This window comes from Amblyomma americanum, chromosome 3 (assembly GCF_052857255.1).
Source record: "Amblyomma americanum isolate KBUSLIRL-KWMA chromosome 3, ASM5285725v1, whole genome shotgun sequence".
NCBI classification, from domain to species: domain Eukaryota; kingdom Metazoa; phylum Arthropoda; class Arachnida; order Ixodida; family Ixodidae; genus Amblyomma; species Amblyomma americanum.
In genome coordinates, this window is record NC_135499.1 from 218,886,779 (window position 1) to 218,913,957 (window position 27,179).

The window sequence follows — 27,179 nt, forward strand, 5'->3', positions numbered from 1 at the left end:
GCAAGCTCGGACACGACGCGCACGCTTGCCAGCAGACCGTTCTGCGCCAACGGAGCTGGCAAGGAAAATAAAAGAAAGTAAAAACGAGAGAGAAGGAGAAAACGCGCCCGATAAGCGGCGTGCGTTGCACGAAGCCTCCGCAACAACGGGACCTTGGGCTTTTTTTCGCTCTGCGCCGTCATATAAGCGGCGCGAGCCACACGGGCAGGTATGCGGAGTGAGAGACGGAGCTTCTTCCAGCTTGGAGGCGGCGGTGACGTAAGCGCGCTATCGCCCGCAGCTAGAGAGACCCCGTTGCCCGCGGACAACGGGGTCGCAGTACCCGCGACGATGCGCGAATTTCCTTTTATTCCGGAGACCTCGAGTACGGAACCCCTTTCTCTCTTTCTACTTTCACTTCCACCTTCCCATACGGCGCGGTTCCGGTGTCCACCGATATATGTGACACAATTACTGCGCCATTTCCTTTCCACAAAAACCAATTTGCTTTCGACGGAAGGTGGCTGCATGCAGGCGTTGCTGAATCCAGGCAGGACCGCGGTCAGCAACAGTAAGTGCAGCGGCGAGCGAAAGCGATCGAAAATAAATTAAGGACGAATGGAAAGACGAAACAACAGGGATTACGTACAGCTAGCCACAACACAAAAGTGAGCAGTCATTTCACACTAAAGAAATAGGTTACCTATGCACTGAGGCTACAAAAACATAATCTTAACTGAGGTCATTCATTCAGTGCAAAATTATACCTTGTGAAAGAAAAAAAAAAGCCTCTCACTGCTATATAGTCGTGGAGTAATCGCTTACTACGTGAAAACGAAGTGTTCAAATTGACATCTCCGCTACCTCTTGAAATCTTGCAACTTACAACACCATCCACGACGTGACCGCTCGAGGAATCGCGTTCGTGTGCGCGCCTCTATCTGGAGGCATACAGCATTCGCGTCTTCTCCCTTCGTTCGGGGCGATCGGGCCGCACACTGTCGTGGTATCAGTTAAGCAGTGGGCCCGATGCCCAGCACGGAAGCTCACGTGTAGTCGTGGGCAAGCACACGACGCGTTCGAGAGGCGCGCGCACAATACTGGCACAGCTTCTGCTATTCTTTGGGGCAGTGACGTATGCTTGCCCAGCTACCGGCCTCTGCATGACTCTTGCGGGAAACTCGACGGGACGACGATAGCGGGCGCTGCCGGTCCTATTTCTGTTCTGGAAGCCACGCCGCCACTTGCCTCGGGAAAGAATCGCGTGCCCAAGAACTTCTTTGCAAAGATCGTTCGGAGATCGTCCTCTCCGTCAATGTCTGGAGTCTTGCCTCTTGCGTAGAGGCGACCGTCGCGTGGACGCATACGGTTGTGCGCACTCTTCGCCGAACGAAAGGAAATGTACGAGAGCGGGAAAACTCGAAGCCGCGCCGCTATCAACTGGGAATCAAACGCTGAGGCGATAAGCGCGTACTACGTGTCACGAGCGCTTCTTCACACGACTCGCTTGGCACGCTCCCACCAATTAAATTCCTCAAAAACATTTCGTCCACCGCCTTTGCGACACCTACTCGTCGGCACTACACGTTGACACACGGAGCTGCCCAAACAAAGGCACGTGTTCCCCGAACATCTCATGCAGTGAAGCCGGGTAGACCGCGTGGCATGCCACCCGGCTACCATGGCAGAGGCGGAAGCCGAAACGTCTAACATTTTAATATCAACATTTGAATAATAATAATAATAATAATAATTGGTTTCGGGGGAAAGGAAATGGCGCAGTATCTGTCTCATATCTGGACACCTGAACCGCGCCGTAAGGGAAGGGATAAAGGAGGGAGTGAAAGAAGAAAGGAAGAATAGGTGCCGTAGTGGAGGGCTCCGGAAACATTTGGCCGGAGTTCCTTTTCTATAGGTGGGGCTAAGTTTAGGCAAGCTACAGCCACTGACTCTAAAGTAAAGCTCCTGCCCAGAGAAAAAGAAATATACACTAGCCACATGCCTTTTCGAAAAAAAAAAAGTAACGGTAGGCGTTGCGCGGTCGATGCAGCCGATGAGTGAAGTACTGTCTGAACAGAGGCGGGGTATAGCGCGTTGGCGGCTCATCACTGTCGGTCAGCTGCGCGTAGTCTCACCGATATCGAGCTGGCTATTACTAGGCGCTGCCGCACCCACAGCACTGACCTCCACAGATTACACCTTCGCACGCAGCAAAAGGAGCGCGGAAAAAAATTCCGAAACGGGGGAGGCGGTATATTATAGTGCTCGCTTCCCACGCGGCGTCGCGTTGCTCGCGCTTTCCAAAAAAGCTCCATTCTCCGCGCGCCGATGCATCCAGAGGCGATATGGTTATCTCCGAGCCAAAGACAGGCACGCATGGCGCATTTTGCCACGCACCAGCTCACAGCCGGGTCACGTGCACGACCACGCAGATCCGCCTCGGGGCGCGGAACCGACCGGGAACGCGACGAAAGGCCCCCGCGCGCAACTATACGGGCAAGCAGGGCCAGTTGCGCGTATGTGGTGCGTACAGTGGGACGGCCATTATCCAAATTGGCCCTGACAAAGAGGCCCGCGCCGAGATAAGGGGAGGCGCCGCAATTTGCCACCACCGGCGTCAATTCATTAGCGAAGGGGCAGAAATGAGCGACGGGCCACTTCCGCCGCGCCAGCAATCGAGGCTGCTGCGGCAGCTGTCGTCCCGGGCGCCGCGAATACGCGGCGCAATCAAGCGAAATGGCTGCGGGGAAGACGCGCGCTCCTTTATAATCAGCGGCGCTGAATTGTCAGGCTCCCCATACGAGGTGGGCGCAGAAAGAAAAGAAAGCTTAGGTACCTAGAAGAAATAAAAAAAAAGGCTCCAGTTCGAAGCGGCTCGATAAGGTGGTGGCGAGAAATTCGGGCGAATGCACGCACACAGACACGCGCACGTAAGACGCCGTCGCGCACTTTTCGAGCGCTGAAGGCGATAATGAAAGGGCGACGAATGGAAAAAAAAAATCAATTGCCCGAGGCGGGCGGGTTTCCTTTTCACGGGACGAGGAGGCTCGCTTTATTATTCGGCCCTCAAAGATTAATAAAGAAGCGCGCCAAGCGGGGCGCGTGCGTGTCTCGACAGATGTGTGCCGCCCGGCGAAAGGAAGAAGGCGTCGTGAGGGATCGACAGCAACGAAAAATTTAAACAAAGGAGACTGGGGGGGGGGGGGGGGGGGAGTAAATGAAGGATTGAAGTGAAAAACGCCGCAAACCGACTCTGCAAAGCAGTACACACACACGGATGTTCGGAAAAGCGGGCGCGAATACTAGCTTCCTATAAGGAAGGAGGCGGGGATTTGTATATCGACAGCCGCCGGTTTTAGCCACATCCGCTTACGCGTGTTCCGAGCACAGCAGCAGCAGCGCCCAGCCAAGCAAAAACGGGGGCGGAACGAGTTAAAACAAGGACTGAGATGCGCGCAGGGGAATGAGGAAGCGCGAAGCAGCTGCGGGAATCCACCACGCGCGGGAACGAGAGAGAGAGAAGAAAAAAAGAAAAAGCGAAAGGAAGAAGGAACTGAAGGCAGTAAAATGACAGAGGCGGTGCACATCGCGTGCGCAGTACAGAAGGAGAGAAGACCAAGAAGAGCGCCGCCAGGCGGAGGAGGAAGAGGAGCTGCAGAGCGAGTGCCCAGTCTTCGATGCGGCCCCATCTCTCCTCGCGGAGAGCCTTGGGCGAGCGCAAGCCGTCCGCGGTAGTGTTTATTTATACGCGCTACACAGGCCCGGAAAAACGAGGACGTCTGATCGCGCAGGAACACGAGGGCTGGCGGCGAATGGACGAGCGATAAAGGAAAAGAAAACAGAACGGAAGGCAAAGATAAATACGGCGTACATGCAGCGACAGTGCGCGCGCCAGACTAATTTGCAACCAAGAAAGCCGGCTCGTTTGTCTCCCGCGCGAATAACTCTGCTCCCTGCGCATAAGAGCGATGGGGTAGGAGGAAGCGAGCGCGGATTTCGTTTACTTTAGGCTCCTCCGGAGTAGCGCTGATTTCCATTCAAATTTTCCGGCAGCCAGCTCCCCCGTTCCCGCAGCACGTGCACTATATTATTCATCAGAGCCGGCGGACGGAGACGGAGCGAGCGAGGGCGCCACCTGCGTATGCGGCAGACGAACGGGGCTCCTGAGTAGCTAGCTCATCACGGACGGAACACGAAGCACCGGGGGGCAAAATGAGACAGCTTCCCGAGGGGATCCCTTCCGCACAAACCAACCGCGGAGGAAAAAGAAGTTGGAGACTTCGGGAGGATCTTCAGAGCAGTACGAGCTGCCGTTATGGACTGCAGTGTCCCGTGAAAGACGTCGCGAGTGGCGCATCGCGACGACGTGTGTCCGGTCGGGACCACAGAAACGCATTTCCAGTGCGGTACCTCAGACGTTCAGCGTCGCCGTTTGGGGTGACGACAACCACGACGTCTTGTTTCACGAACTCAATTTTACGGTGAGGCATTATTGCTCCCAAAGGACACTAACTTTCGGCTGCCTAGGCCGCGAGGTCGCCTAATACAGCTCCCAGATGTTAGTAGTAAAAGTGAACCGAAACAAGATGACACCTCTCCCGACCGGAACCGGCCGTGACCGCTCTAAACGGAGGCACTGCCACGAAGGCACCCGAACTTCCCTTTGCCGCCACGTTTGCTGGAGGAAAAAGAGCGGCCCCGGAGGCGGCAGAGAAAGGGAGCGGCCGGGGCGTGCGTCTCGTACCCAGCGCATCCGGCCAGCGCCAGATATCCTGCCCGGCGTCCGCCTTGGCACGTAACCGAGAGGGCGCCCATCACGTCGAGCAGTCACCCGGTCGCCGTTGCGCAAGTGCCCGAGGGGAGGGTCGAGCCGAGAGCGGCCGGCAGGTAGCACAGCGCGCCTCGGAGCGTCCACTAATCGGCGCCCACGCTTCGCGCGGCTGACTCACACGTCGCGACGCCGCCACGAGGAAGTGCGCCGACGAGCGCGCTCCTTTCGGCCGCCGTACCGTTAGCGCGCACTCGCTTGGCGCGCACGCCGCCGTCCTCCTCCTACCACGCTCTTCGTTTCTGGAGATGATACCAGCGGGTCCGAGAAGAAATAAAAAACTGGAAAAGAAAAAGACGCGCTTCGCTCGCCCACAGCGCAGCAGCTGCTGGGAGCCCCGTCGGTCCGATGCCGCCTCAACGCAGCCAAGCCTCAGTTGGTAAGGACACGCCGACTTCTACCGCCCCGTGGGTTTGCAATTTGTGCGCTCTTTATTTTATTTTAGCAACGGCGCCGCTTCCGGGGCGGGCACTGAACGCGCACGCAACTGCGCCATACCCGGGAAAGAAAAATGACAAACCGCTCGCGCTGTGTTCGGGTGTTTCTTGTATACGCTTTCGCCCAGGGACAGCGCGAGGACACGGCGCAAGATGCGGCTCTCCGGCGCGCTCCTCAGTTTTAATTTTTTTTTTCCGCCTTCCGCAGAGTTTCACGAAACAACGCCCGCCGCGTCTCGGTGCAGGAGAGGAAAAATTCCCACGCACCGTCACACACACGCGGGCACAACCGAGAGCTCAAGGCAGGAACCGGCGCGGTGAACGCATCTCTGCTCGCAGCCACTTGCAGCGCAAGCGAGAAAAAGGGACACGAGCACAAGCCACATTTGAGCAGATGCCGCGGCCAGCAAAATACTTTTTCCTTCCGCATGAATTTTACTTTTGAAAATAAATCACTAATGACAATAAGCGCACCCCTTCCTTCCCCACCTCGAGACATCAACGCGTAGTGTCCTCACGAATATACGCTAGCCGCTATCTGTATACGTGAACGAACACGCGCACTATACAGAGCCGCTGCGGTGGCTCAGTGGTTATGGTGCTCGGCTGCTGACCCGAAAGACGCGGCCGGGCTCGGTCCCGGCCGCGGCGGTCGCATTTCGATGCAGGCGAAATGCTAGTAGAGGCTGTTGGAGATGAGGGGTCCTTGAGTGAGCTGACTCTTTCAGCACCGCAGGTCCCTTCTACGAATGACGTTGTCGGACTTGGTTATGAAGGAAACTGTACAGGGGGTTTATTTTACATTATTTACAAGATTTAGGAACCCATTGGAGGGTGATGGGGGAAGGTCGGAGGATCTGAGAAGATCTGAGGATGATCGAGGATTCCTCCTCATGGCACTCGTCGTCCGGTTTTCAAAGGGTCCGGTCCCTAGGATTCCCCAGGTTCGAGGAGGTTTTCGCCACGTTGGGCGTGGCCTAACTTGCGCTGTCGTACACACACACACACACACACACACACACACACACACACACACACACACACACACACACACACACACACACACACACACACACACACACACACACACACACACACACACACACACACACACACACACACACACACACACACACACACACACTTCACATAGGGACACGCCCCCGTCACATGTCTTGCCGGAGAGAGAGGGTGCCGCTCGACCATCTCCCCCACTAGAGAGAGCGTTGTCTTCGCGTCCGAACGACAGTTCTCATGATGTCAAGCCGAACACGTCTTCCGGGAAGTCCCAATGGGCGAGGCGCTGGCGAGCAGGCACAGTTGAAGGGGTGAGCAACCCCTGCTCGGTTTTGGCGGTCGCTAACTGCCTCCGTGCCCTGCACGGTCGATCTTCCGGGAACAATGTTGTTTACAAACGGCAGCAGAGTCCTCCGTCTCGAATCCAATAACCCAAGCGGGGACGGGCCGTGGGAACGAAGATGCCTATCGCCGTGCAGAGACCCCGGCTGCAGGTGTCCCGGGCCGAATACGCAGTTGAACCAGACCGGCTGTTGCCAGAAACCTTACAAGGCCCGTGTGCTGTACGCTGTCAGTGCACGTTAAAGAACCCCAAGTGGTCGAAGTTATCCTGGGCCCTCCACTACGGCCACCCTCATGACCTGAGTCCCTTTGGGACTTCAAAGCCCATGAAACAGAGAGAGGGAAAGAGAGACCGGTAGAGTGCTCTACTGTCCGCATAGCAGTTACATAGCAGCAGGTGCAGACGTGCGATACGCAAGCCCAGATCCGAAGTCCTGCACGAAATGAGGCCCAACGATGCGGGCGACAGTCTGTCAATAGCGAACCATGCACTCACAAATGGGAGTGTGCACAACCGCGGAGGGCGCGCTTTGATCTATACGCGCGACCGCAGACAATACGGCCGCACAATGCGGGCCCAGGAGGGACACCGTATAACGAGCGCGCAGCATACAATGGACGCGGCTTTCGCGAACGACGAGGAGGACAACGAATCTGCGTTGCGGCGCAAACCACACCGGAAGCTGGCACGCAACGCATGCCATACATGAACGGCAATGAAGACTTCAGCCTCGGACATGTGCCCACGCTCTCGGTTGCTGCCCGGCACTGGCGCTGCCGGGCACAGCTCGCGCACCTGCTCTTGCGCACGTCATTGAAACATTCCTGCCTACACTCGGAAGGAAGCAAAGGTATCATAGCAAAGCGACGGTCTCGAGCAAAGCAGGTACTCTTACTGTCCAAACAAGAAACAATCGTGTCATTACTATTAGTAGCAGTACTAGTTATCGCTGCCATCATCTTACCACAAGCTACTCAGCGAGGAGCGATGACGGTCTGTCGGTCTCTCTGGGCCTGTACATCCCAGCGCCGAGACGGGTGCTATCGCAACAAAGAGACAAGCAGGCCGGAAAACGGAAATCAAGCAATAAACGAGGTATGCAGAACCTCACTCCTGAACTGTGCCCAAAATGAAAGCAGCGCCCTTCTACCTTTTCCAACGCGCCAGCAGTACAATGTTCAGAGACTACAGAGCCCGCGGAGCATGTGCCTCGGCGCACCAGCACGCAGTTGCCACAGCAATGCATGCAAATGCCACGCGTGAGAAAGCCTCCGGCGGTTTTACGGCCGGCAGCCACAGCACAGCTTGCCCAAGCAGGAGTGTACCGCTGTCGGTCACTGACTTCGGCCCCGACTGTCGCTCTCTCTCTCTCAGACGAACGCGATTAAAATTTCGAAGACCAAAAAAAAAGCGACAAAAAAGAGAATGGCTAAAAGGAAAAGGCAGTGAAATACGGTGCCCGGCCGCAGAGGAACAGATAGGCGGTCAAGGAAGGAACGTCAGGGCGTCACCCGCGCGGCAGAGAGAGAGAGAGAGGGGGGTAAGGGCGTAATAGCACCGCAGAAAAAGGGAAGAGCCGAGCAGATATCAGGTTCCGGTTTCCGCCGTCGGCGTTGCCAGCGGCAGCGATGCGCACAGCCGACGTCCGGCGAGGCTGGTGGCCCGGTGTGTACGTGTGTTACACGCCTGAACCCTCCCTCAAAATACACGCTCCAACCCTCAGTCAAAACGGTGCCCATTTCCACACTCGAATACCCATCTACCATGACGGGACACATCGCCAAGCACTGCCCTTCCTATTCGAAAAAGGTCGCCCGCTCGGAAATGCGAGCTATTCATCGTCACCGCTCGCCAACCTCCGAAAAAAAAAAAAAACGCACAGCTGCTCGGCGGTGAACCGAGCAGCCGACGATCGAAATGATGCCCAATTAACAGCCCGAACAGACGTTCATTATCGCATGACGAAAACCAACACTTTTACCTGCCTAGTATTCCTTCAGTGAAGTCATGGTTACTTACGACTACCCCGCGTAAACACCGCAAACACGCACGCATACACAAATAGGGGTTTTAAAAAAAATTGGCAGACGATTACGATAGTCGGTAATGCGAGGCTTGAGCGCAGCTTTTTACACTCCGCCTGCCACCGCTGGCAGGTGGCGCGCTTTACGCTGCTAGCCACCCTCCGGGATCTTCCCGTGGCAGGCACCTTCCGGTTGTCCATTCGTCCGCTCTCGCCATGGCAGGCGGCGTTTCGCTCTGCTACCACCTGCCACGGTTGTCAGGTGGCGTGTTATCGATGACGATAACGCTGATGACGATAACGCCGACAACGCCAACCACAACGACGAGAAATCCCTGAACGGGCGCCTAAGAGGTGCGCTCTAAAAGGCGACTGACTCCGTGTCTGCATGGGTGAAGGATTTAGGATCCCGAGAGTGTAAGGCCGCGCGGCCCCGGCTGTCAGTTAAACACGGGAGTTTCCGCCTTGGGGAGATGTAAACACTGCGCACCAAAGCGCTCTCCGGGCTCAGCGAATGAGCGCGCCCTCCGGGGGCACTCGCAGCGCGAAAAAAAAAATGCTTCCTGGTTCACTGCGTCATTTTTTTTTTATTTTTGTTGTCGGACTACTGCGCACACACTCCCCGCGAAAGGAGGAAGAAGCCCCAGAAGCCGCACCGAAATGCCCACCTTCATAACACCACGAAAAAGAAGAAAAAAAGGTAGATTCGCAGCCTTTGACTGCCCTTCCTGTGCAAAGCAAAGGACATCGGGGTCGCAACGCCATGCATGTGCCAAGAGGAAATATCAGAGAATTGCCACTACACATTGTGAAAGAAATGTTTCCTTCACTCCGTCCACGTGTGGTGTAGAGGGTCTCAATCATCCGATCCCGGTAGGTGCAAATTTAGGGACGATGCGGGTTCTTTAACATGTCCGAGACAGAAATTGCAGACGCCGGAGGCGGCTGTGGGTACCGACGGCGCCTTCGTCTGGTGCGCGGTACACTTGTCATGCATGCCGTTTGAGAACTGTCCTCCCTGTAGAGCTGCCTTGGCAGCCTGGCGGACCGCACATGAAGCTTGTACAGTTCGAAACACTCAGCTGACTGAGCGCTAGCCGCAGCGCAGGGAACGTACAGCCGAGGTCAAAAATACGCGGCCCACGGCTCCGGCGCAAGGAGCGGCTGCGGGGCCGCACCGCGGCGCTGCTACCTGCGTCGGGCGCTCACTGCGAGGGTGCACAGAGTGACGACAAATCTTCGCCATCACTTCGCCCGTAATTCGGGCCCTGTCCTCGCACTGCCCTCGCGCTGCGGCAGTTCCGCGTCGTCCCGCGCCAGTGGGCCAATCGGCTCCCCATCGCGTATCCGTCATCGGCGAACCAGTCCGACTGGCTGCTGCGCTCGGCTCGCCGCACAGCACTGAGACAAGGTTCGCGACCTGTCCCCGACTCCCAGGGGACCTCGGCGTGCTCGCTGGGAGAACGACAAGTCGAGGCAGCGGCGACGAGTGGCCTTTATCTCGGCCGGTCCCGCGTAGGGGGAGAGGGGAGGACGACTGCGGGCGGAAGCTGACGGATGTCGTTGAACCTGGCGCAGCACGCGAAAAGGAGAGCGAGCGCGCGGGCTTCTTCATCACTTCCCAGCTCCCTGACAGCGCGGCGGGCGCAGAGGCGGCATCAGGTCTCCCCACGGGGAGGACCGAGCGTGTAATGGCGAGTGAAGTTCGCGCGGTGTTCCGCGTCCGGCAGCAAAGCGGCTTCTGGCACGCTCTAGCCACCCTACCTAAGCATTCGAGGAGCTTCACCTGCTGACCGAGGAAGAGGCGCGCGAACGCGGGATTTTAAGAGCGCGAGTTCCCCCCCCCCCTCTCTCTCTCTCTCTCTCTCTTCGGCAGGCGCGCGTCGTCCCAGGCCACGAATTGCCGAGGTCAAGGCAGGGCGGCGCACCACGAGGCTTCTCCTCCTCTCACCGCGGAGTCGAGAAACGCGTCGCCAGGCCGCATTCACCGCGGAAGTGATGGTTCCGCGATGAGGGACGAACAAGGGGCGACGACACGCCGCCGGTGGCCGTCAGGAAGGGGGCGCTCACCTACGTCACAGAACGCCTTCGTCTCGTGGCGTCTTTTCTGGGCTTCGACTGGTTCGACACGCAGTGAAGGCGGCCAAGGTGCGGTCCTTTGTTGACGCGGAGAAAGTGACACGCCTTGGAGCGCGGTATAAGTACTATGTCATCGTTCGTAACGCTAGCTGTCATCAGGAAAAGAAGCAACAAATCAAAAACGAAGATCTGCTTGAACATCGCCCAAACTGCGCTTGGGCTAATACGCATGGCAAGACAGATGCTGTGGCAACGTTCGGACGAGGCCGGTGACGTCGCGTGATGCCAGTTCGAGCGCGGACGACACGCAGCTGACGGGAACCGGCCCTTCACGCCGCAGGCCAGCGACGTCCTCTCGGTGTGACGCAAGCGACCTGCCGGGGCGACGCTCCTCCTCTCCGTGGCTACGGGCTTCTTCCCGGCGCCGCCGGACCTCGCGCAGTTCGCCTCTGCGCGCCGCCGGAGTTCAAGGACGGCCCCTCGCGCGGCAGCGAGAGCCACGAGGCCACGAGCTTGCGGCGGAAGAGGATGGCCCGCTCTCCTTGACGGCTCTGCGCTTGCGCGTTGGGCTCTCGGAGCCCTTTCCCGCACGAGGCAGGAGCGTCGTCCTTCAAAGGACGCGCCACACTGGCCGCGACGGTAGAACAAAGGTTGCCACGCGTCGCGCGCAGATTTCTCAGAGCACGAGGCTTTCTTTCGCCCACATGACGACGTAAGCTTGCACGAATGGAGAACCATATGGTGTCGATTCGGAATAAGCACACATCCGCAACAGCGAGGTTCCTTTTCCGATGTTGCTGAGTGTTCCTATGCCAAAACGACACTCCGTGCAAAAATGCACTAGTGCAAGCAGCGAGCGAGGGAGTCACGGCCAAGGAGGATAGGAAGAACGGCGCGCCCGGTTTGGCAGACACGCATCTCTTGCGCGCAGTCGCAGCAGTAGCGGCCGGCGGCAGATAACAGCGCGCACGCAAGAGGGAGGAGAGTGATGACGAGGAACGGGCTTCGGCGTGGCCTGGTGGCCACGCGAGGCGCCAGTCCGTGAGCGATAGTGTCCTCCCGGGCTGGACAGAACATCCTCGCCGCACACAGACTGGCCGCCGAAGACCGCTCAGACGCACGCACATGCAACTTCTGGTTACAAACCGAACCACAAGGAAATAAAACTGAAAATAAAGACTACTTGTAGGTGACAGAAAAGTCGTTCACCGGAATCTCTGTCGGCTGGTTGCTCGCTCCTGTTCTCCTGGTACACACGGGGACTAAAAGTCAAAAAAATTACGGGCGGTTTGGCTTGGGGCTAAGCACGAATTGACGTGCGCTATAGCACAATTAGACCTGGTTTTGCATGGTTTACCTTGACTTTCTATGGTTCTTGATTTGAACCGGCTCACCTAGGTTGATACTATATCATATGATGCAAGCTTGAGTGAATTTGCATCATTTGAGACTTTTACTGCGGTAGAATTGGTCATTCTCTAGATTGAGAGATCCCTAGGGGTCCTCATACCCCTCCCGGGGCAGTGGTGCAGCGGTTAAGCGATGCGCCACTGCCCTGCGCGATGGTAGGTGCTCCCAGCGGTGGGTCTTGTGCGACCCAGATTGCTCTTCCCGAGCAACCTCTCGCGACCAGACATTAATTTTAACTGCCACCTGCTACGGTGGGCAGTTCGCTCACAATCCGATGGACAGGTTGTGATGCCGTCACAAGGTCACGTGACATATGTGCTTCACCTACCACCCAGGCGGTTGGCACCCGGCTCTTCCAGGTCGCGGAGGTACCAGCCATACAAACAGACGTGTCAACAATGGGAAGGTTGGCACCTGCACACCGTGGCAGGCGGGTCAGCATCCAGAAGCAGGCTTCAAGAGAGACAAGACAACGGCTTTTCGGCGGAGTGGAAGTCCTGGAGCACCGAAAAATGCGACGTACGCGAGGGGAAAGTGGCCAGAAAGGAAACCTGCTCGGTTCCTTGAAAAGGACTTCGTAGCTGAGGAAAAATACCACCCCCCCCCCCCTCCCCACCTCCACCACCACTCCACGTCTGAAGCCCGTGTTCACTGCCTGCCAAGTACAACTCAAGAACGAAGACGCAAACCTATGCTGTAATGACGTCGCGGTCAATCACTTTGCACCTGCCAGCCACCGATGATGCCACGCGAGCAGGTGCAAGGCGGTTGACCGCGACGCCGAAGCTACATAGAGCGGGAGCGTCTCCTTAAAGATACGCTTGCCCATTCATTCCCGAGATGTATCCGACTATCCAGGGTTAGGGCAGGACACTTATCTGCGCGGAAGCGAATTAGTGTACAACTACCTATACTCACTCAAATACTAAAATAAAATATTCAGCAAATCAGATCTGAGAAAATCCTCCAAGATGCGCTTTCCTGCCGAGATGACTCATTAGACGTACGTATCTCCCGTTAACCTGGTGCCTGCCACTACACCGTGGCGCGTAGATGACGATGGCCTAGGTGAACACCTTAATTATGACTAACCTGGCGCACAAGATTCTTCTCGGCATCGCGCAACCTTCCATGGTCGAAAAATGGGCAGGTCACCTTGTTACGTCCTCCTAGGTCACGTGACTTTGTGGTGTCTTTACAACCTGCCCAGCGGATTGTGAGCAAACTGCCCATCGTGGCAGGTGGCGTTAATGACTGGTCGCAACCTGGGTATCACAATCTCCACCGACGGCTGCACCTGCCATCGCAGGGCCTGCAGTGGCGCTTCGCTTAACCGCAGCACCACTGCACCAGGAGTGGTATGAGGACTCCCAGGGATCTAGAATGTAAAGTCGTGAATGACTAATTCCGCATTATGGGCATTAACAAATTAACGTTGTGGCGTCATACCCTTACAGCGGAGTTTAAGCGTTTTCTGCATTTTTTTCTCTTTCAAAGAAAAGGAGCAGGCTACATTGGATCAAGAGCGCAAATCTCACTTGAATGGTGTTATACCCGAATAGTTCACCCGGCACGCGGTTAGAAGAGGTGCGATCGGCGCGCCGCAGAAGTCGGGCCCAAAAACCACAGGCTGCCGGGTAACGCATATTAGGGCGAAAGCCTTTCTTGCCTCATCAGTGTGCGCAAGACCTGTCCGCAGGAAGCGTGTATAAGAAGTGTCCGCTCCACTTGTCAGTCAAATAAAATGAAAGAAAACGAACTTCCGACGAGGATGGGATTCGAGCCCACACTGGCAGAGCCCAAATGATTATAGCAGTCCATCGCCTTAACCACTCGGCCACCTAGTCCGACGAAACGAGGGTGTTTAGAAGTTACGACATAGAAACTTGAAATCGGATATAGCGAACACGTCGGATATAACGAAGGTGTAGTACGTCGTAACTTGAAACCGGATATAACGAACACACCATATATCACGAATGTCTAGTATGTCGGAACTTGAAACTAATTCGAGAAGCGTGACGCGATCGTGTTGACAATAGGACGACACAAAGGCTTCCGCCTTGATGCGCGTGAGGTGACTTAAGCGCACCCCTCAATTTTTTTTTTTTTTTCGCTGCGAACGGCGCGACAGCGGACGAGGAACACGGGACAGCGCAGGCCCCGTGTTTCGCTTCCGTCGCAACCAAGAGACCAGAGGCGGCGCGTATCGACCTTGAGAACGCAGAGGACGCTCCCGGGCCTGGCAGTGGCCTTCCACCTGAGCTCCTTGATGGTCGCTCAAGCGGCGGAGATTTCCCACGCGCGACACGCAGCTGCAGCGACGGCGGCCGTTCATCAGGCCGACGCGTGTCGCGCGACAGGCCGACACTCCCACGAACACGCACATTGGGCTCGCTTTCGCGCTCGCCGCCGGCACGCGCGCGACAAGGCCCGCCGGGGGTCGCACAATTGTTTCGCCGGCCGACAATGGAAGCGCCGCGAAGAAAGCACTTCCGCGTGGTGCGCGCCCGACGCGGATAAGCGCGCCCGGGAAACGGCAGCCACTCTGTACGAATTCGCGTAGCCGTCGTTTCGTAAACCGCCTGCGCTTCTGCTCACGTAACCGTCGCGCGAGGCAGTTAATATACACACTTAGTGCGCCCTACCTTGGTGCCTGTTTAAATTCTCCCACGCGGGGGGGAGTTTGCACACATTAGCCGCGCCGCAAGCTTTTGTCAAATGACGCTGTTTATTTCTCGGGAGGCCTGCTTGCGAGGCTCGGGACAGAGAGTCGGTGTTGAAACTCGATATACAGCTTCCACGATAGGCACTGAAGGGGAAGGGAGGGCGGGTGGGGGGGGGGGGGGGGGGGGGGAGGGGGCGACGTGTTCGAATGTCGAACGAGCGATTAAATGTACCCTCTGCGGTCGCTGTTTCCAAGCTGCATGCATAGGTGGACGAGAACGATACAGCAGCGCAGAAAGCTTACAATTCCACATAGGCGCGTACGGCCACCCAGATACATGGCAAATCAGCAAGCAATAAAGTCATCAACATTAGTTCCTCGAGGGAAACAACGCAAGAGGGAGAAAAGCAGCACTGAACCAACGACCACATAAAGTAGTGTGGGCACATTAAAAAAAAAATGCTGCCCAGCATGCAAACTAACGACGAAAGGGGACAAGCGCAATGAGAGGAGAGTTCTTTCATTCGCAACCGACATACGAAAGTTTTCCGGCGTCAAAGGTCCCCGGCCGGTGCCCCCTACATGACTCCCATAATTCATTGCACAAAGCTATCCTGCAAATTTGTCAGCCGCAACTGCATTTGCATATGACGGCCAAATTTCGCCGAGCTCGCGAAATACAGACAGTATAGCTACTTCCCAAGTGCTCCGATAAACAAAACTGTACTTTTTTTTTTTCTAGCATGTGTAGCCGCGAAGCGGGCCAGCTGCCTTTCTTGCAGAGTTACGCCGGTCTGCGTATACACTGCAACATCTAACATTTGCAGAATCAGCAAGTCGTGTATATTGTTCAGCGCCAGTCTAACCAAGCCGTTGACGCGAGCCGGGACGTCAGCAGACTTTCAACAGACGCGCATCAATCTACCAAAGATCAAGGTAAGCGGACAGGCGCCGAGACTTTGATGGACGAGCGGCGCATTGCGCGAACCAACTCGAGGCAAAAAGCAGCTGTTGCCGCCTAGTGATTAACCGGCCTGCCGCGATATTTGCACAACAATGGCCCGCGCTCAATAAAAAAAGCGAGAAAGCAAACAAAATGGCGCTTCCAAGAAACGCGTCTTGATACAAGCTGCGTCTTTCGTGAAAAGCAGCTGTCATTCGCTCTTTCAGTCTTGGCCCCGACCGCCACACGGTTAGAGAAAAAACGGCGCCGCTCTTCAAAAAGACTTCGCAGAAAAGAAGAACGTATGCGCGGCTCTCTGACGATCTGTACGCCAGGCGGCACGGAGCGATAAAATGCGCGAAAACAAAGAGCTTACAGTCCGAAGGAAGTTTCGGTCGTACGACATATACTATCACAAACTGTGTGGCAGCGCTCCGCGCATCCATCCTCTATACTAAACGCGATAGCGTTGAAGGCCCCGTTCATCGCAGAAAATCCGGTACCGGCGTTGCAAGCGAAAGATCACGGGCACAGCTCTTAGCAGGTGGTCCTCAGGGAGTAACCTAGGAGGCAGGTGGACCACGTAGGTCACGTGATCTTGCGGCGTCATCTAAACCTGTCCATCGTGGCAGTCAAATTAATGACTGCTCGCTCGGGAAACGCAACCTGGGCCGCACAAGGCCCCTCGCTGGGAGCGCCTGCCATCGCGGGGCTGTGGCGCATCTCTCTAACAGCTGCACCGTGCACTGCGCCAGGAGTGGTATGAGGACTCCCAGGGATCTATAAATGTAAAGTGGGGAATGACCAATTCCACATATATGGGAATTAACTCTTTACCCTATCGCGTCATACCTTTAAGGCGGAGCAATTTTTTTTGCCGTTTTAGCGTTAGGTCACGCGCTGCATTTAGGAGAAAGGTTCGCGAACATCAACTGATGGCACCGGTGTCGCGAACGTTGCGCCGCTACACGGTGTGCGAAAATACTGCCGTTTATTTCGCTCTTCGGGAACAGGCGGGAACCGCGGCTCCAAGCAGCGCACGCTGACATGTACGGGAGCTGCAAGAAGCGCGCCTCTGCCAGATGAGGTGCACGCGTGTGACGCGAAGTCCTTTGCTGACTACGGGCACGCATGCCGGTTGTTTTCCACCAGCCGCCAAACCGCGCGTGTCAGCGCTGGGCCGTGACACCCGACGTATGTAACCGAGACAGGACGGGTGTCACACCAATCGACGCGTTCCCCAGAAGCCGCCTCCGGAACAAGCCCGGATGTTTCCAGGTACAAGCACGCGCGCATACAAACACACGCACACCTGCCGCCGCCGATAGAAGCACCGGCACAGTGGGCGACGCGTTGCAGCCGTAACGAAAGTAATTGCACGTTGAGCGCTGTCTCGTATACATGCGCAATAAAGCTCGTAGACTGTACTCTATTCGCGCGCACACACAAACAAACACGCGCAGCTATTGGGGAAGCAACTGATGAGCGAATCGATCAATTAAAAATTCTTTTAATCGCTTCGAAAGCAGATTTGAAAAAAAAATGATAATGTTTGCAACATTCGTATACAGTGCGAAAGCACGGCGTATCCATATAAGCAGATTCGGTCTTTCCCTACTTAACGTTCACAGACCCCTGGCAGCCCTCACACCACTCCTGGCGCAGTGGTGCAACGGTTAAGCGGCGGCGCCATGCCTTGAGATGGCAGGTGCTGCCACCGGTGGAATTTTTGCGATCCAAGTTACTTTCGTACAGACAAACGCTATAGACGATTTCTCTATAGGCTCTGACCCTCAGGGTTAGTGCTCTCGCGTTAAAAAGCGAAACAATTATTTAGAACGAAGTGTCTATAACAGCACTACGCGGTAGAAGCCCCCAACACCACAACCTCATTTTCCCCGCCTAAACCGCTCGTGATGATTGCAACTGTTTACATCCCGTACGTGACAGCGCACACACACGCCAACAATACCACCTCAGGCGGCAGGTCGCGTAATGCGCGCTAAACAGCTGCCGCTCTACGAACATCCTTTAGTTTCTTTTTGTTTTCGAAGCTATATATATAATATATAAAGAGCACGTCGTAAGCCGGCTGTTTTTGTGCCGGATGGCTACTGTCGCGTTCGGTGTCGCCATCCGCATTCCGTGTCACGGGCGCGCATCCGCACCTGTCGGCACGCGAGCATAAACACGGAGTGGCAGCAGCCTGCCTGAGAGCGCACACACTAGCATACGGCAGTGAGGCCGTGTCACCACTTCATCCGGCGCCGCTGCACGCAGCCGGAGGCTTTTCCTTCTTTTTATGTCGCACATTTAGAGCTGTCACACCTACGAAGCGGGAGAGCGCCAACGCGAGCAGTGTATACGTACGCGCAGCGATTAGGAAGAGGGGGAAAGGGCTTATGAGAAAAACAAACAAAAAAGCGCAGTAAATGTCTCACGGTGGGTGGGCGCCTCAGCCCCGCAATGAGGAGCTGGGGTAAAACGAAAGATGAGTGCTGGGCCGGAGGAGAGAACGGATCGCAAGTTAAAGAACCACGCACGGGCGAGGGGCATGCGTGGGTATAGGGCCCAACCCACTGTGACCACGCGAGGTATACGAACTGAAGCAAGAAGCGTAAACATAACCTCAAATGAGGGACACCGCTACAGCCACGGGCCGACGTTACCCTCGGCACTGAACTGCAATGCACGCGTGGAAGGCCAGCAAATGACGGGCGACTGTGGGCCCTCGCTTTTCCAGAATTCTGCCCGCTTTTTCCTTTCATTAAATTCCTTTCTCCCTCTCCGAACAAGGGGGCAAGTTTGAACGGACAGCGACATCACCGTCGTCATGAGTGTGCCGAAGTCGGGAGCGATTTCGTTCTCCCAAGAGCCCGTGCAAAGAGGCGGCATGTGCACGCAGCAGTGAGACTTCCAAAGCCACACCGGCAGTTCAGTTAAGCACAACTCGCCATAAACGTTACATGTTCGCGCACCGCAAACAGAGGAGGGATAGATGAGATTTCATGCCGTGTCGGTTCAGATGCCGAGTCAGCTCTCTCGTTTTAGCAGCCCGGTTAACGCAACGCGCGACACAGCATACCCACGCCGTCAAAGGCGACCGCGGAGCAGAGAACGCCCCCACAGTTACCGCACGTTGCCCTTAGCCCTCGCGCCTCCACAAAACCGGGACGCAACAAAACTAGCAGCAGCTGCACCCGCGCGTGAGATCCGGAACCCGCACGCGCAAAAAACCGGCTCTAGACGTGACTGAAAGAAATTCGTGCCACTCGCGGGGAAAAAAAAATGTCCCAGTGTATAGGTCCATCCGAAAGCAGGCGATGTGCGCGTGGTACACAGAGCACGAATAATCAATCGCGGGGCGCGCTTCTCGAAGCGCCGTATTCCCGGGGGCACCGCGTCCAAGGAGGGAGCAGAAATCGGAAAACCCTGTTACGCACTACACTACCGCGCGGCAGGAAAACGGATAGAGGGGCATCTCGCAAAGCGCGCTCTTCTTATCCTGAACGCACGCGAAGGCTGCGGGAACAGAACCAAGAGCGTGGAAACGCAATAGCGCTCGTTATCGTCGCCGAGGCCAGCCAGAGAGCGTGACGGTCAATGCGAAGCCTGATTAGGTCGTCAAACTGGGAACACGCCCTTTCTTCGAACCGGCGGCTGTTTTCTTTGTCTCGTATCCTGCGGGCACTGCCCACCACCCGCGAATTCAGACCTCAATTCTGCGACCCGTCATGAAAAAAGCTTGAAGCTCCGAAATCCCTGACGGTGCACGAAACTGAACGCGCAGCGGGAACTCCTTGTGTGGTTTAAGGTGCCGAAGCTGCAGATGGGCTATGAGAGATGCCGTAGTGGATGGCTCGAGAATTCAGACCACACGGGGTTCACCTATAGTTTTCGCCTCCATCGAAATGAGGCCACCGCGGCCGGGACTGGCCTGGCTACGCACAGGGTGGCGTGTACCGCATGCTCCAGAGGGTATAAATAAGAACTCGGGGGCAAATGCGTCGGGGACGTTAACAGCGTGCTCCCAAGACGACAATAATATCACACACCACACGGGACGAGGAGAGAACTTGAGTATCCTCGTGTGCGCTGGTTCAACGTTGAACGCCAGATTAAGAGTCAACAGCAACAGCAACAACAAGGCGACGAAAGCCAAGCAATCTCTTCCTCCGGCCGGCGATCGGACGACGAGCTCCTCCCTTCCGCACCGAGACGCGCGCGCACACATTTATAGCCGGACGGCTGGGCGTTGTAATTCACCGTAATGGCCGCTATAAATCTGCCCCTTGCGTATACGCACGGACGGTGCTGGCTCTGTGTGTGCAACAAGGCGGTGGCTAGCTTCGCAGTGCAGCCACGTTATACGAGCAGCGCGGCCGCGGGTGCCGCACCCCCCTCCTGCCTGCCTGCCCACTTTCGTCGCCGGAGCCGAAATCCCGGAAGTCGCGCCAGGTCCGAGCTTGCCTTCGTTGCTGACAGTCGCGCTGCCTCCCTGGGCGGAAAACTCTCGGCGAAGGACACCAATGGCTCCATCGGCGCCCCTGACCTCGGCGCGAGTTTCGCCGATTGGAGAGACTGCATGCGTTGAATTGAAAAAGCCCCCAAGGGCCTCTCGTTGATTGTTCAGTCTCTGCGGGGCTCTCGACACTGTCAGCGGGCTTGAATCTGCAGTTGCGCTCAGTATCACCTGCAACAAGCAGGCGGTGACTGTCAATACTACGGTATGGGCATCGCCACCGCCAAGCTCACGCTTCATCGAACGGACTCCGTCTGAGGCCAACCACGCGCCAGCGACTCAGTAAGCTGTGCTTTGTAAGCTCGAATGCCTAGAAGGCGCGCTGAAAAAGGGCTTCGTCGAGACTCTGCTAGTAGCGAAATAGAAGGCCGCGGCTGGTCCAGCCAACAATAAAACTGTGACCCCTGAACACTGACAGCGGTCGGAGGAGTGTGGCGGAAGCGCGATAAAGTGATACGCGAGTGGTTGGCGGCAAGACTTACGGCAATCCTACATGAAACGGGTGACACAAGACATGCGCTCACGCACTTCTGATACGCTCATCTGTAGCTCAACTTAACTGAGACCCCATCAGCTGTTTTTATCATCTTATGCGGGTACGCTCGTGCACGTCCCCACTGGTACGTGGAGAAACCGGCCGCCACCGAAGAAACTGCGTGCACTCTCGGTGACCCAATGCGAGCTATGAGGCTGACGCAACGTGAGCCACGAAGCGTGGCCACTGACCGAAGCTGGCGCGAAGAAAACGCAACCACAAGGGTTTAGGCAAATGGCTTCAGAGGCCTTCCTGCTAGTTGCAGCGCATGCCCACGACGTGTACGGTTCCCACTGACGCGCCGAACGGCGGCTCAACGGTGACGAAACGGGCTGCAGGCGCAAAACGCCGCAGTCAGTTTTCCCCGTGCCGCTTTCCACGGCGGCCGAAGAAGATGCATCAACGTCGAACGGAGAGAGGGGGAGGCCCTTCAACGAGGAAGGCACGCGGCGCAGCTGCGCGATCGCGACGCGTGACGGGCTCGCTTCAAGCGGAGGACCATAAATCTGGCAGCGGTTACTTTCTACAGTTTCATGCTCGGCTAGGGGACCGCGGAAAAGCATTAATTTTCATGCGCGTATAACCGCAGTCAAGTGCGAGCAGAGAGAAGCTAACGCGCCAATATTTTCCAGACACGCAAGCCGTGCGGCTTTTTAACTCGTTTCGTTTACTGCCATAATTTCTGAATGCCGGCAGGGGGTGCTTCCGCAAGACGGCGCGAAAAGAAACGCGTCTATTCTTTTACGAGAAGGGACAAGAATGACAAATATCCGCAGTGAAACGAAGCACGGTAAGCCATGGCTTCCACACGAAAGCAGCCAGCTCGAGAAGGACGGTAGACTGGATGCGGCATGGGCGAGAAGCGGCCAACGGCAAAGGCGGCAGGTTTAAAACAGTTGAAGGCACGACAGCCTGGAGACTCACTATAGCATCCCGTACATTCTCATGCCGTAGGTTATTCACCACTCAGTTCGAGGCTAAATCGCCGTCGGCGCACATAATTTCGCTCCGCTTTTAAAGCAGCTGCAGTCCCGCAGATCAAAGCTTGTCGACGCTCCGCTCAGTCCGTTCAAAACGGGAGGGGCGTGTCAATAGGCTCGTTTACTTCGCCGTGTCACCCGACGACAGGGGAACACAGGAGCTAGCCCGACGGCATCCGGAGACGGGGCAATGAGTGGCGTCCACAAAGGGTGCGATCGCGCGTCCACCGCCGAGCAACGCATTACGCGATCGCGCTCAGAGCGGGCCGCGCGGCAAGGAACAAAGGGGGCTTGAGCCATTCAACGAAACCAGCACGCACTCGGTAACCCGCGCCAGGTGGGTACATATCGCATTCGCGCGGCTATAACTGGCCTCGGCGAATTGTCAACGTAACCGGCGATGGCAGCTAACGCGAGATCCTGCTAAAGGTTACAAATTATGGTAATCGCTGTTCGCAGAATTCGAGAACAATTCGTCTCTAGCCCTAAGCAGCACTCCCGAACACTCGCTTCTCATCATTTTCGTTTACTCAGGAAGCAATGTTTAAAGCAAGCGCACTGTTGCATGAACACATACGGCATACTGGTGGCAGAATTCGCTGTCGGCTTCAGTTAAGCGACCATCGCTTCCATTAACAGGCGCCAGCGAGCTGTCGCGGAAGTTCCCATTCAACATTATTTTCCTTGGGGAACTGGGACGTCGCACCTATCTGCAGGCGGGGATTAAAATGCAGAAAATTAGCTAAGCTGCAGAGCGCCAGCCCTGAAAGGTGTGCACGCCGTCAATCCATACACGCCCCTGGGCACATCGCAGTCGACGCCGGCCGGAGTCAGCGCACAACGTTTGTTACGATGCGATAACCTGCTGCCAGTGTACAGCCTTTGTCAAAAGTTTAAAGCCTAGGGGAGCCACGCCGTGTGGTTAGTAATGCATTCCCAGCGTTCCAAATCTCCCGAAGTTCACTTCAGTACGAAGATCTTTGGTACTGTCCCCCTCCGATGGTGGGCCCACCGCACGGCTCAGAAGCAAATCCCCTGGGCTGTAAACTTTTGACGAAGGGTGTACATTCGACCAGCACAAGGTCCGATCAGAGCAACAGACCGACGTCATTTCAACGCGAAACATGCGTCGAACTACGCGCCCCATTTTCCCTTCCAGATCGCTCGTGCCAGTATCCTATTATTATTGCCCAACAACGACCAAGAGGGCAGAGATATGAACAGCAGCAGCACACCCGAAGAACCAGAATTTCGGGCGTTGCGAGCACGACATCGAACACCTAGCTTCAACATTTCCAATCTCTCCTAGACATCAAGCCTAACAAAACTGGGCTAAGGTACAGTCGACTAGCTAACCGGTGGGAAGTAAGACTGGCGCGATCCCATACGTTCTCGGTCCTTCGCGCAAAGCAACCAGCAACAAACAGCTCCCACATTAATTGAGAACACAGCACCACTGCGAAATCACTGCACTTCGCCTACAGACAATATGTCGTTTATTCATTCCTTATGAAGGCGGGGGCCGCCGCGGTGGCTCAGTGGTTACGGCGCTCGGCTGCTGACCCGAGAGACGCGGGTTCGATCCCGGCTGCGGCGGTCGAATTTCGATGGAGGCGAAATTCTAGAGGCCCATGTACTGTGCGATGTCAGTGCACGTTGAAGAACCCCAGGTGGTTGAAATTTCCGGAGACCTTCACTACGGCGTCCCTCACAGCCAGATATGCTTTGGGACGTTAAACCCCCACAAGCTAAACTAACTTATGAAGGCGGGATGCCCATGACAATCACGCTTCAACAACGGAATAATTATCCTTCCGCATGAACGACTTCCAGGTGATGGGGACGCTAGAAGGACGTCGAGCAATTATTACCCCGTCGGTAGAGGCCTGTTTTTGGCAAATACGACCGCAATGGAGGAGCAATTAGGGTGCAATTTCCTGAAACATGCTAACTGGCTTGGCGGGTTTAAGAAGCTGCACATAAAGGCTAAGGCAGAAGGGCACGGCAGTGGATGGCTCCGAATTCATTTCGACCACTTGCTCTTCCCCAACGTGCACCGCTGACTTTAAACGCGGCCGTCGCTGCGGGAATTAGATTCCGCAACCTTAGGCCAGAGCCGAACAATGAGGAAGCCCTTAGCATTGAGGGGCGTAAATCGGCTTCAAGCAGAGCTCTTACAAGCGCAGATCAGCAGTCACACACAAGATAAGAGAAACAAAAAAACTGCGGTTCATCAACTGCACGTGCGATAGCGTGCAATACATGCTACTGCACTGCTACCACCACGACTTGCCTGCCCAGTCGATAGACGCTATCTCTACGCGAACGCCGGGTTATCCTGCGACACAATCGCACAGCGCTAATTTACCCCAAGCGCGACGGGCAAGAGCCGGTAAGAGATTCAAACACGAAGCTTAGGTCGGTGGCCAAACCACACTAGCGCTGAAATGGACGCGGGACACGAGAACGCACCAGTAGCGACGGTGTGCAGCACACGTAATCCCAAGGATGGCCTAGTTTTAACAGCCTAAATCAGTAGCCAACTGCTGCCCCAAAACGCTGTTGCTAGTTTTTATCAGTTCAGTTTCCGCTGCCATTATCGCTGCTCCATTACCGCTCAGAGAGGTCGCGAGCATATGCGGGCGACCGTGGAGTCACACGTTGGCTTCGCCAGGCCCGCTAATCTCCCCGCTTCCACACTGCCGGCGTAAACCACTGAATCAAAAACACAAAAAAGGCGGCCGTGGTCGAGAGGGGGGACAAGCATGTATCGACCTGCATGGGCGCATAAATATGCAGCCCGTCCGCCGGGGCACTGGGGTCGATTAACGCGAAAGCAGCTCGGCTCGTCGATCAATGAGCCGTTATTCCAGCGGTGATACAGCGCTGGGCCAGCCGCACAAGCCAAATGACATGCGGCACACGCGCGCCGCTCCGAGTGGACATCATCCCTTCTAATATCAAAGCGCTAGCCACGGGCCACATTATATCGCCATAAATGCCGCCGCCGGGGATTAAAATGCGCGCGACATTTCTGCGTACTACGCACAGGACGCAAGCGATGATGCCAACCGAATAGAAGCCGCGTGGGCGAACCAGACGTGCGCCTTCTGCACAGGAACAAAAATGAAACGTGTGCTGTCGCGTACTGAATAAAGCTGCTTTACGCGCAATGAAATCACGCCCGACTACCGCGATGTACGGCCTTCCCGCTTCGTACAATGATCGACGACTGAACTTGGCCTGTCATTAGCGGTCGTGCGCGATATCACTGTGGATACGTGAAGCAGTAAACGAGGATAAGCGCTTAAAATCAATGCATTGTGCAGACTCCTCGCAGCATTCTGTTGCTCCTAGGACGAATGTTTGGCGGTTAGCTTAAACGCAAAGCTATCAAATCAATGTGCTGCAGTGAAACTCCGCTAGAAGCGATTTGCGTTTTTTTTTTTTCTGGTTTCACCGTGCAAAACAAACTTGTTTCAAGTAAGGATCCTTTTTGTTGCCAACAGAGTGCTGTACAATTATAGAAAAACAAGGCAAGGGAAGCGGTATTAAATGTTTTATGCGCATCTCAAGGTTGGCAATTTTTGTTTTGCACAAACCAAATGTGCATGACATTTATTTCTGCTCCAGGTTGGTAGCAGTGACAAGAGAAAAACTAGATACCACTGTCGTATATGGACATTATCAGCCCTCCATCTCGCAGTGCCATTGCTTCCGGGCGTCAAACGCAGCATGTAAATACAATTACACCTTCCCTCCCCCTTTCTAGCAGACTTTCGAAACGCTATTCGCGACAACCGTGTCTGTGGCCAAGCACGCAGCAAAAGAACTCTTCGTAACACTTCATCGCGCTTGACAAACGTAGCACCGGAGCACATAGAATTAGCAACACACGCACACAAAACCGCAGAACATGCGCGCCTCAGCCGTGCGAGTGCGTTACCTCGAACTTGAGGAAATGCGAAAGCTAGGCGACATAAAAAGCGTAACAGAGACACCCGATGGAACGCGAGGGGGATGAACCGGCCGACTTCCCGCTGCTCCTGATCCACTATCTCGAATAACCTAGCTGCCAAAGAGAAAAGAAAGCAACTGAACGAACAGGCGGAACAAGCGTCTTGAAGTGGAGCGCCGCGTGACGCACAAGACACGCCGCCGCAGCGGAGTCTAGCAGGCAACGCATCCGAAATCAATCTTGCCGAGAGTGGATCAATGAGCGTTAACCACCCTCAAGCTGGACACTTTCACTGGGTTTCTTAGGTTCACACGTCCCATGGCTTACTATAATGCCGATAACTTCACTGTTAACCTGATCGCCGGTGATTCCATCAGCTGCCGCGCATTCCGATAGATTTCGCACACAAGTTGGTTGCAACCTCGCGCTAACCACGAGTTTGTTCCTTCGTTTTGCGCAGACAAAAACCGAGGAAAGCGATCTTGAAGAATGAAGTTGACTTGTCCTTTTCGGGAATTATGGACGGGACGCGTTCGCACACCGGAATTTCAATCGAGAAATGAAGAATACGAGGGAACCGCAGAGGGGCGGTTGCTGGCATGACAGGAGAAGTTCCTTCGGAAGCACAGCAGCAGGGAGACGTCGAATGGAAGTGTCGCTTACCTGGTTATGTAAATCTCCGGCGCATAGCCATAGCTTATGTCCGTGAGTCTTGTAGAGGTTTATGCACGCAGTACTCGCAGGCAATAACTGGTGATCGTCCGACGGCAGCACCCAATCCGATTCGCAGGGCCCCGCACGACCGCTCCACACAACGCAGCACACCGTACGCACCTCACCGAGCCTTATCCAGAATGCAGAGGAGTCCCGGGGGGAGCCGGAGTACACCCAGCGCAATGAGAGCCAAACAGCGGAATAAAAAGCAAAACTAAAGCGGAAAAACAGCATCCAAACGCAAATTTGACCGACGTAGACTAAGTATGTGGCGCCATCTGAGTGCAAAAAAGTTAAACCTTAATGTCAGAGTCGCCATCTATCGCTAGATATTAACTTTAATAAGGGCTTTTTTTTGCTGCCATCATTATTTATAAGTTCTTACCATAAAACAAAATTAATTATCTGACTACAATTAAAAAAGTTAATATATTTGAAATGCGAGGTGGTTTCTTATTGCGTTTTGAGCGCATGCGTGCGAGGAGCAGACGACCACTAACGACGTTGAAACACAGCGTTGGTGTGCTGCACATGGGGTAGAGCGCGTTCCTCAGCATCAGGAAGCTCTATTCTTTTTATTTTTTATTCAAGAGTTACCCCGCATTTGCCCGAAGGCGTTATAGCAGGGGGGTTACAGATTGGCAAAAAATACATCTTCACTTGCAGAGCACACTTGCTCCTCGGAAAGCCGGTTCCACTGTTGCACTGTTTTAACAAAAAATGAATTTGCAAACAAGTTCGTC

The 27,179-nt window shown here is 55.3% G+C and overlaps 1 protein-coding gene across 1 annotated transcript in view; it reads right to left on the reverse strand.

Annotated features, from left to right (window-relative positions):
* Pgant9 (polypeptide N-acetylgalactosaminyltransferase 9) overlaps positions 1 to 26,638 on the reverse strand; it is a 194,401-nt gene extending 167,763 nt beyond the window's left edge. Inside the window, exon 1 of the mRNA XM_077660049.1 lies at positions 26,386 to 26,638. The gene's annotated coding sequence lies outside the window, so the exon portion shown is untranslated. The remainder of the gene's footprint in view (positions 1 to 26,385) is intronic.
* Positions 26,639 to 27,179: the final 541 nt, after the last annotated feature.